The sequence below is a fragment of the Arachis ipaensis genome, chromosome B8 (genome assembly GCF_059453495.1).
Source record: "Arachis ipaensis isolate K30076 ecotype BB chromosome B8, ASM5945349v1, whole genome shotgun sequence".
In the NCBI taxonomy this organism is placed as follows: Eukaryota; Viridiplantae; Streptophyta; class Magnoliopsida; order Fabales; family Fabaceae; genus Arachis; species Arachis ipaensis.
The window spans coordinates 121,374,718-121,385,338 of NC_142443.1; the positions used below are offsets into that span (position 1 = coordinate 121,374,718).

At 33.3% G+C, this 10,621-nt stretch overlaps 1 long non-coding RNA gene across 2 annotated transcripts; it reads left to right on the top strand.

Moving 5' to 3' along the window:
• LOC107614463 (uncharacterized) lies at positions 1–7,225 on the top strand. Of its 2 annotated transcripts, none has more exons than XR_002352843.2 (5): positions 1–496; positions 960–1,204; positions 2,005–2,090; positions 2,345–4,563; positions 4,992–7,225. It is a non-coding gene; the product is annotated as an uncharacterized LOC107614463 (long non-coding RNA). The 2 variants fall into 2 exon arrangements; XR_001614454.3 differs by having other exon boundaries at positions 2,345–3,137; positions 4,992–7,219.
• Positions 7,226–10,621: the final 3,396 nt, after the last annotated feature.

Sequence of the window (10,621 nt, forward strand, 5' to 3'; positions counted from 1 at the left end):
TGATCTCTTAAAAAAGAAATCAGAGCGCGCTCTTCTTCCTCCCTCCAACATCAATGTAACCCTAACCCACATCAACTCAGGCATCAGACCATCATCGCGCTGCAGCTCACCATGTAGGCCGAACCCATTGTCGAAGAAAGAGTTTCTGGTGCCCCGTCCTTCTTCCCGAAATCGTCGCTGCTTCCTTCTCCCCAAAATCGTCGCTACGTCCTTCTTTCCAAAGTCGTCGCTGTGTCCTTCACTTCCGGGAGTCGCTGACTCTCTCCTCTACGCGGCGTCGCTGCTTCTCCCCTCTCTGCGGCGTCACTGCTTCTCCGTTCTCCGCGGCCTCCTTGCTTCTCCCCTGTTCTGCTTCTGCTTCGCTGCTTCTCCCCTGTTCTGCTTCTGCTTCACTGCTTCTACCTCGCTGCTTCTGCTTCACTGCCTTGGCTGATTGTGGGTTGTGATTCTCCTTCGCTGCTGCTGCTTTGCTGCCTTGGCCGTTTGTGGGTCTGTGGTAAGTGGGTTTTGTCTCTGATTTTCTTTTGTTTAGTTAGGGCGTGTTTGCCTTGGCCATTTTTGTCTCTGCTTTATTTGTGTTTGTTTCAGTCCTTTTGAATAGTGCTGTGTCGAGGGTAGTCATCGAATATTGGTATATGAATTTGTGGAGAACAATAGCCTTGCAAGTTCTTTGCTTGGTAAATATTATAACAACTTGAATGTTTATTTATCTATGAATCTTTCCTAAGTTGGATGGCTAATTGGCTACTGAACCTTTAGATTTTTAAACATTATTAGAGTTTGGATTGAGATGAGACGTGATTAACTGATTATGGTGTTGCGATTAGGGAGCGGAATAAAGTATGGGAATGTGGGATTTGCTAATCTTTTGCTGTTGCTTTTGTTCACTAAATTATTATTTGGAAATGCTGCTGTAATTTTATTTTGATTTTAATGTTGATTTTCTGGCCCAATTTTAGGCCTAAGAGATAAACAGTTGCTTCAGTTGAAGGCAGAGACGGCCCAAGATCCCCCCGAAAAAAAAAGGCAAAGACAGACGTTCATCTTAGCCGTTTCGAGAGCAGATGGCGTCTTGAGAGACCACCGATCCAGGGATAAGTTGGAGCGCGGTTGGCAATCTCTTTGACGGCAGCGGCCGCTTCAGTCAGTCCTTGTGGGCTTGTGGAGGAGTCTTCGTGGTGGTTCGTTCTATTCATATAGAGTGGTATGAAAGTTGCACTCCATCTGTGTGATGTTTGCTTCATGTATATTATTGTAATAGTTCACCTCAGAAGTTGAATATATAATGCCATATACTTAAAGCAGCTAGGAATTCTATGATTTGCTAGGTTTTTGCATAATTCCTATAGACACAAAATGGGTAATGGTTCTTTGTCAATGCTGCTCTGATTTTGTTTTAATTTTAATATTAATTTGTTATAATACTGTTATGATTTTGATTTGGTAATTAGTTTTCTGAAAATATTGTTCTGGTTTTGCTTTGATTTTAAACTTAATTTTATATTAATTTAGTATAATGCTATGTGATTTTGATTTAGAAATTGATTCTCTGGAAATGCTATTTTGATTTTATTTTGATTTTAATATTGATTTGGTATAGTGCTATTCTGATTTTGATTTGATAATTGGTTACCTGAAAATGTTCTGATTTTGTGTTGTTTTTAATTTTGATTTTGGTCATTGCTCTGTTTTGGTCATTGATTTAAAATAGAAAAATATTACCACAATTATGAAGATTTGTATATGGTAGATTGGTTTTACTCATGTGCTATTATTTTGAGTCTTTTTGAATTGTTCAATGCAAATAAGTTTGATTTTGTTGTTAATTTTTGGATGTCATAAATCAGAAAAGTGTTTTGGTTACGTGGTAACTAGTGTCTTTGGTGGGTTTTGTTTGATTTATAGGTGATAATGCTAGTGTGTAGTCATAGAAGGGATAGTAACATTAGTATTAGAGTTATGGTTATAAATTGCTTATATTTTTATTCTTTGTTGCTGTTGTAGTTTGCCTCTTTAAAACCAGAAAAAGGGAATCAAATAGTGCATCTCTCTATAGCTGCCACTATCTTAGACATTGAGCTACACTACAGGTAAATCATTTAATATATTATCCTTTTAAATTCATTTGAAGACTTAATTGTTAAGAATATTTAGTGATTGATTGATTGCTTAAGCTTCTTTGCATAGTTTGTTTGATACAAATTGTTAGTTTCATGATTGGTTGAGATGTTCTCTTTTGAACATTTGTGGTTGACTTCTAGAAATCCTTTAGAAGTAATAAGCTCTTGTTTGAAAAAATCACTTATAGTTAGTCTAAACTATATGTTCGTTTCTTTTATTTTAGTTGACAAAGTAATGGACAAAACGTGGACTAGTTTACCAAGACATACTGAGGGTTACCAACATGGTGTTAATTCATTTTTGGATTTTGCCTTTTTTAAAGGTAGACCACAAGGACAAGAAATTCTTTGTCCTTGTTCTATATGTAACAACTTTAGTTGGGGCGAAGGGATGAAGTTTATGATCATCTAATAAGTAAGGGATTTCAAAAAGGTTACACTGTGTGGGTTCATCATGGCGAAAGGATAAGTCACATGGATAGTGATCCTGATGAGGTTGAAGTCAATGACGAATTTGTCGACGACATTCATAGGCTGCTAACGAGACGTTTCGACATGTGCTTGAAGGAGATAAAGATGGTGATGAGCCAAACGAAGATGCAAAAAAGTTTTATAACTTGCTTGAAGAAGGAAAACAAGAGTTATATCCTGGTTGTAAAAAATTTTTGACATTATCATTCGTTATCTGAATGTATATGTTGAAGACTCTTAATGGTTGGAGCAACGCATCCTTTACTGCTCTACTTGAATTATTGAAAGAAGCGATTCCTCATTTGAATATTCCTGATTCTTTCAACATGAAGAAAAATGAAGAAATTGCCACCCTTAAGCAGCAACATGCAACTGAGAAAGCAACATTAGAGGGTAAGGTTGATGTGATGCAAAAAGAAGTAGATGAACTAAAATCGCTTGTTAAGTTGATGCTACAACAAAAAAAGCTCAGAAGTGGACCTTGACATGTTAGCTGCTCAATTAGGAAGCACTTTAGGCAATATGAACAATGATGCGCATGAAGAGGTATTATTTGTTGTTAAAGTTTCTATGTTATCATATCTTAAATAATGGTTGATTATGATGATGTTGATTCAATTGTTTTGTGTATCCAAATAGAAGAATGCTATGATATATATGTTTGTTCTCTCTATCTCTTAAACATTTTTATTTAACATTATTAGTATTAAAGATGTGTAGTTTTATATTTGATTTTTTTGTTTATAGGAAAACTATATTGAAGGGGAAATCGAACTTGATTAAGGTCAAATTTTTAAAAGCAAATATTACAAAGTAAAATTGATAAATTTGGGGACATGATGATAAATCTATTTACTACTTAGCTATTTCAACTTTTTTTTGTTATTATATTTTTTGCAAAATTAGATGATATAGTTCGAGGTTGTCATGACTTAGGCTATAGTATTATGGTATTTGGAAAAATGATGATGATATAAGTACAAGTAGTTATGACCTAGACTAGTATTATGTTATCTTGCAATGATAATATAATGTGATTGTGGATCTTACAACAATTTTTATAAGTTAAATTTGATGGGAAATGTTCAATTATTTTTCTTTAGTGACTTGATTCAAATAGTTTAGATTATTTATTGACACTAAATAATTAAAAAAATTGAAATTAATTTCATTCATGAGAAAACTATTGTAAATAAAGAATTATATATTACAAAAAAACTGTTGTCAAAAGTTACAAAAGACAATGGTGTTAAAACCGTTGTCAAGATGATTACATAATGGCAACGGTTTAATACTGTTGCCAAAACACGACACCAATGGAAATCTTTAAAACTGTTGTCTTAGATGATTATAAAATGGCAATGGTATTAAAATCGTTGCCGAAAAATGACACCAACAGTAACGCTTGAAAACCATTAGCTATGTGAATAATAAAACTACAACAGTTTAAAACCGTTGCCTATCCAGTTACGGTTTTAAACCGTTGGATCATTAATAAGAACAGTTCTAAATTGTTGCTTATTGAGTAACGGTTCGAAACCGTTGTTTAAATTTTCCTTCAAAACCGTTGTCTATGCCAGTAACTGTGGCAACGGTTTTTTTGTTACCGTTGTCTATGAGCATTGGTAACGGCCGCATATACCACAGGTCAAAAACTGTTGCCAAAGCGTTGCCTAAAGTTTTAGAAACGGTTTTTTTATCTACGGCAACGGTTTTTTACCGTTGCGAAAATCCTTATTTGTTGTAGTGCCCCCACCCTCTTTGAATGAACCCTAAGCCACTAATTGAGACTCTGAGTGCAACCACCCCCTCTGGTAACCCCAGCCAGCCTTGTCTCTCTGCTCTCTCGAGCTCGGCGTCGGCAGCCCCTCACCCTCACCTCATCACTCTCTCATCTCTCCCCTTCGTCGGAACCAGTGAAGCAGTATTTGCTCCCTTGGGTGGTGGTGGTGGTAGTCGTCTTCTTAACCAGGTGAGCTCCAGTTTTTGATCCTATTCTTTCTATAGTTCAATGTTGATTTCAGTGAATCTGGTGATTGTTGAATGTGATTGTTGCTGTTTTATTTAGTTTTTTAGAGTTGTTGCTGTTCTTTCTCTGGTCCAATGTTAATTTCGGTGAATGTGAGCAAATTTTAGAGTTCCTGTTCTTTCTGTTTATTGAATGTTGGTTTTTTAGAGTTGTTGTTGGTGAATCTAAGCAAATTTTAGTTAGAATTGTTGTTGAATTTGGTAGTTGCTGCTGTTGTATTTGGTTTTTTAGAGTTGTTGAACCTAAGAAAATTTTAGTGAACTTTGGTTGAATAGTTAAATTTGTTGTTGATTATCATTAGTGAACTTTGGTGGTTGTTGCTCTGTTGCTTAAAAACTCACTTAGAAAAAATCTTTTGTTTCTTTTGCTAGAATTTAAAAAATGCCTTCATCTCAAACACCATCAAACACGCCACCATCTCAAGAACAAGCATCATCGGCAGCTCCTGATATTACAACAAAGAATTTATAATAATAGAGTGAAGATTGATCCTGCTTGGGGTTATTGTAAATAAATTGTGAAAAAATCAGAAAAAATCACTATGATGTGCATATATTATGACAAACCTGTTAGGAGAGGTGGGATTAATCGATTTAATTATCACTTGGCTGGAAAAGAAAGAAATGTTGAGAAGTGTAAAAAGGTGCCACCAGCTATTGCCTATCAATTTAAGCAAAATATTGAAGAATTTATGAATAAAAAGAGGAAAACTCAAGAAATCAATTTGAGCAAAATATTGAAGAATTTATGAATAAAAAGAGGAAAACTCAAGAAAATTATGCAGAAAGTTATGGTGCATGTGATGAAGTTGAAAGAGAATTTGATAGAATGGAAGAGCTTGAAGCACAACAACAACAACATTCAAGAACAAGGTTGCCACCACCTACATCTAGGAAAGGGAAAAAAAACTATTGGAATAGAGACTTTTTTTTCCATCTTCAACAACACCTAGAGCCCAACCAACTGTAAAAAGTGTATTGCAAAGTAAAGAAATTGTGGAGAAATGTGACATTGCCATTGCAAGATGGATGGTTGATGCTTCTATGCCATTTAATACAATTAATTCAGCATATTACCAACCAATGATTGATGCTATTGTAAACATGGTGCAAGGTATAAGGGTCCAAACTTTGGTAGAGTTCGTGGGTATTTGTTGAGCAAGTTGGTGGATGATGTAAAAAAGATGATTGAACGTTATCGTAAAATTCGGAAGCAAACTTGATGTATTATCATGGCTGATGGATGGACTGATCATTGTAGGCACACTTTAATTAACTTCTTGGTTTATTGTCCTGAAGGAACGATTTTTCTAAAGTCAGTTGATGCTTCTCATGCTTCCAAGGCTGCTCATTTATTGTTTAAGATTTTTAAGGATGTTGTCTTATTTGTCGTTCCTGAAAATGTTGTTCATATAGTGATGGACAATGCTGCAAATTATGTTACTGCTGGAAGGTTGTTGGAAGTTGAATTTCCTAAGTTGTGTTGGTCTCCTTGTGCTGCGCATTGTATTAATTTGATTTTGCAACATATTGGGAAGTTGGATGAGGTAAGTGAGACCGTTTCACATGCTTCCAAAATTACTAAATACATATATAATCATTGTCATCCATTGTATCTGATGAGGAAGTTTACTGGTGGGCGAGAAATACTTCGTCCAGCTCCAACTTGCTTTGCTACCAATTTTATAGTTTTGCAGAGTATTCTAGCTCAAAAAGATGCATTATGAGCTACGGTCACTTCTAAAGAATGGACAATCACAACCTATGCCAAAGAAGCTAAAGCTAAAACATTTGTGGATCAACTCTTAGACTTTAAGTTTTGGAATTAATGTACGGATATTGTCAAACTTATTGAGCCATTTGTTCATGTGCTCCATATTGTGGATAGTGAAGATAAAGCTGCAATGGATTTTCTTTATCAAGCTTTTTATAAGGTTAGAGAAGAGATGGTGAAGAGGTTTCAACGAAGAAAGAAAATTGTGGAGCCTTACTTGAAGATTTTGGATACTCATGGGGATTCACAACTTTGCAAAAATCTTCATGCTGCTGGCTATTGGTTAAATCCTGCTTTTCGATTCAATGCTGAAAAACATAAGCAAAGCACTTCTGGCCTACTAGATGTAATTGAGAAATATGCTTATGGTAATCCAGAATTGAATTCTAAGTTGACAAGTGAGATGAGAATATATAAAAATGTTGAAGATAATTTTGGAAGACAATCTGCACTACATAAACAAAACACAGTGATGCCAGGTAAATATTTTATTTGGTTTTATCTTTCTTTATTAGTTTATTTATTAACAAAAGCTAATTGTAATGCATTGTCTCTTTTGATTTTAAGACTAATGGTGGGAATCTTATGGAACTGGAGCACCAAATTTACAAAAGTTAACCATTCATGTTTTAAGTCAAACTTGTAGTTCTTCGGAATGTGAGCAAAATTGGAGTATTTTTTAACACATCCACACAAAAAAAAGAATCGGTTAGAACATCAAAAGATTAACAATCTTGTTTTCGTTCATTATAACTTGAGGCTACAACAAAGGTATTTTTCTTTAAATATTTATCTACTTTTAAAAATTATTGTTCATTAAAATTTAATCTTTAGTTTAGTAACTATATAAATGGATAACATAGGAATCAAACGAGAAAGTAAAGCTATGATCCAAATTGTCTTGATGCATTTAATGACCATTTGGATTGGATATTGGAAGATTCACCACCGTTTTTAACTCCTGAAGAGGTTGATGCTCTACGACATGATTTGGCAAATATGTCAATTCAACCAACTTTAGATGATCTTGGTATCAATTGCTTGACTATTTTAATTGTGACTTGCTATTACGAATTATTCTTGATATTGATTTGTGAAAAATACACAAATGTAGATAAACATTTTTCTCATTTTGATCAAGCTCCAAATTTGTCTTATGAAGATATTGATACCGACTTTGAGATCACTCGTCTTTGTTGATTTAAATTGAAAAAGTATGTTGTACTAGTGACTAATTTATTATCTTTTTTTAGATCATTAGTTATGTTTAAAAATTGATATTAAATTATTAATATTTGTAAAGACTTATATTTTAAATTCTAAGACATTATTTTAATTTTATTTATATAATTTTATTTTATTTTTAATTATGATCGGGTTAACCAGGTGAATTAGTGATCCACCGGTTGAACTAGTGACCCGGTCATATGACCGGATTGATTACCGGTTTGGTTCTGACTATAAATTAAATAAAACAATTAAAAATTTGATATATAATCTTAAATATTTAAATTCAATAATTTTCAATCTAATAAAATTCAAAATTTCACAATTACCCATAATAAATTATCCATAATTTGTCTTTAAAAATTTACAAACAACTTCAAACATCAAAATTTGTAACTAAAAAAAATCAAAATGCACATAAGTGACAAGCACATAATGTTCTACCACTAAAAGAACAACATTAACAAACAAGTTTTCAACTAAACAAAGACACTAATCATCACAAATCATAATCATACAGCCAAAAAAATTTAACCATAAGCAAAACTCACTCAAAAAATCAGCAACTTAAAACAAGAAACAATTAACAAAATCAGTATTATACTATCATTAAACCCAGCAACTCAAAATCATCAGAATCAGTAAACCCAACAACTCAAAATTAATATTATTAAAAAAAGTAATTTAGTTCACCCGAGAGAAATGATAATTGCATAAGGATAGTTTTTGGCTTTTTGTAGATTTGAGCTGAGTGCATGATCCTCTTTCTACTATGGGAGAGATTTGGATATTTTAATTTGAAAGGAATAAAACGTCGATGACGTTTTGTGTGAAAATAATAATTTTTTAATTACGTAAATGAAAAATGGCAGCGATGTTTTCATATCAAAGAATTTTTTAAAAATTTTTCATGTTTGATTTTTTTTAATTCACAAAAAGAAAAACATCGGTGATATTTTGTTAAAAGGCAAATTTTTAAAATATTATATGATCAAAACGTCGCTCACGATTGTAGAAAAAGTAAAAAAGTAAAAGACATTTTGTGCTCGTAAGAATAAAAAAATATAAATTCAACTATAAAAGAAGTGCTAAGTTGTGGTGAAATGCAGAAATGGAACTTGAAAGCTTTGTTTTACTATGAGAGCTTTGTTCTAAGTGTTCTCCAGTTTGAGAGAGTGTGAAAATTTTTTTTGAGTGAGTGTAATGAATATATAAAATGAAAGGTTATGTTAGCTTAAAAATATACTACAATAGTCAGTTTTTGTCTCGTAAACATGAGGGAGTGAGTTTTTTATATGAGAATCTATGTGTTATTGTTGTTCCTCTTTCAATAACATATGAAGGACTCAAGAGTATACTTTTTCAAAGTGTAGATCATCAAGTGCTAAAGAGAGCAACAAATATTTTATATAGGCAACATGTGTTAGTATTTGGCGGTTTCATTCTATTTCAAATAATGTGTGTGGCTGATGAAGCTAGTACGTAAGGAATATTTTTTACTTACTACCAAAGTAGAACACAGGCCTCACTTATTGAGTTGTATGTTGAGTTCGAAAAAATCGATGATGTTGATTTTCTAGAACCTAACATAAACTAGACGGGTTATAATACTAAAGTGACAAAGTTTAAAGATAATTATAAAATTGTTAGTCCAACTGAAAATGTGGAGGAAGAGGATATAATAGTTGAAGAAGATGTTGCTCGTGTTGCAAATATACTAGCGGATCAACATTCATCTGGAGAGTTATTTTTCATGCATACTTTTAAATTTTGATGACATGCATACATCATCAGAATTTTCTAAATACGTCAATACAGGTAACAATTATTATTATTATTATTATGATTAGTAGCATTACTATTTGTATTATTATTAGAGTTGTTACCGTTACGGGTTGCGAGGATTATTATTATTATTATTATTATTATTATTATTATTATTATTATTATTATTATTATTATTACCACCGGTAACAACGATGATAATGTTAATTATTATTATTATTATTAGGTAGGAGTTGCAAATGGGAAAGTCCGTCCCGTCCCGTCTAATGGCTGGCTAGCAGCCAAACCCACTAAATCTTCTTTTTTTACTATTAAATATTAAATAATATATATAATTTTTAAATTCACAAGCATTAAAGTCTTTAAAATTATAAATATATGATGATAAACTTGTCTTAAAGTATTCATAAGTATTCCGAATTCTGACGCGAGTCTTTTGGACTTTCTACCCTTGTATTAAAGTATTCAGAAGTTGCAACTTGCAAGCCACTGGTCCAGGTTGACGGCACACACTTGTTTAGAAGGTATAAAGGGGCTCTTTTAATTGCAGTATCATAAGATGGGAATGGGAATATCATGCCTCTTGCATTTGCTCTAATTGAGGGTGAGATTGCCGATGCCTGGAACTTTTTTCTTAGCCATCTTAGAACACATGTGGTTAATCGAGATGGTGTTGGCCTTATCTTTGATTGTCATGAGTCAATTATCTCAGCTGTAGGCCGTAATGAAGCATGGCAATATTCGAGAGCTATTCACATGTTTTGCATCAAACACATAGCATCTAACTTCTTAAGGAGTTTCAAAGCACTGAATATGCAGAAGCTGATCGTCAACATAGGATATTTGAGAACAATGTATGAATTCAATATGCATTACCAACGATTATGTGAGTGGGGCGTGGCTTACAAGCAGTGGCTCGACAATATCCCATCGCAGTATGCATTGGCATATGATGATGGACATCGCTAGGGCCATATGACAACCAACCTAGTGGAGTGCATTAATGGAGTACTAAAAGAGGCACATAATCTTTCCATCACATCTCTCATTAAGCCAACCTTTTACATGCTAAATGCATTTTCCACAAGAAAGAAGGCTGAGGCTAAAGCTCGTTTAATTGTAGGTCATCTATTCTTTAAATGTGCAATGGAGAAAATTCAGTCAAATCAGCACGCAGCAAAAAACATCCAAGTTAACTTATTTGATAGACAGAACG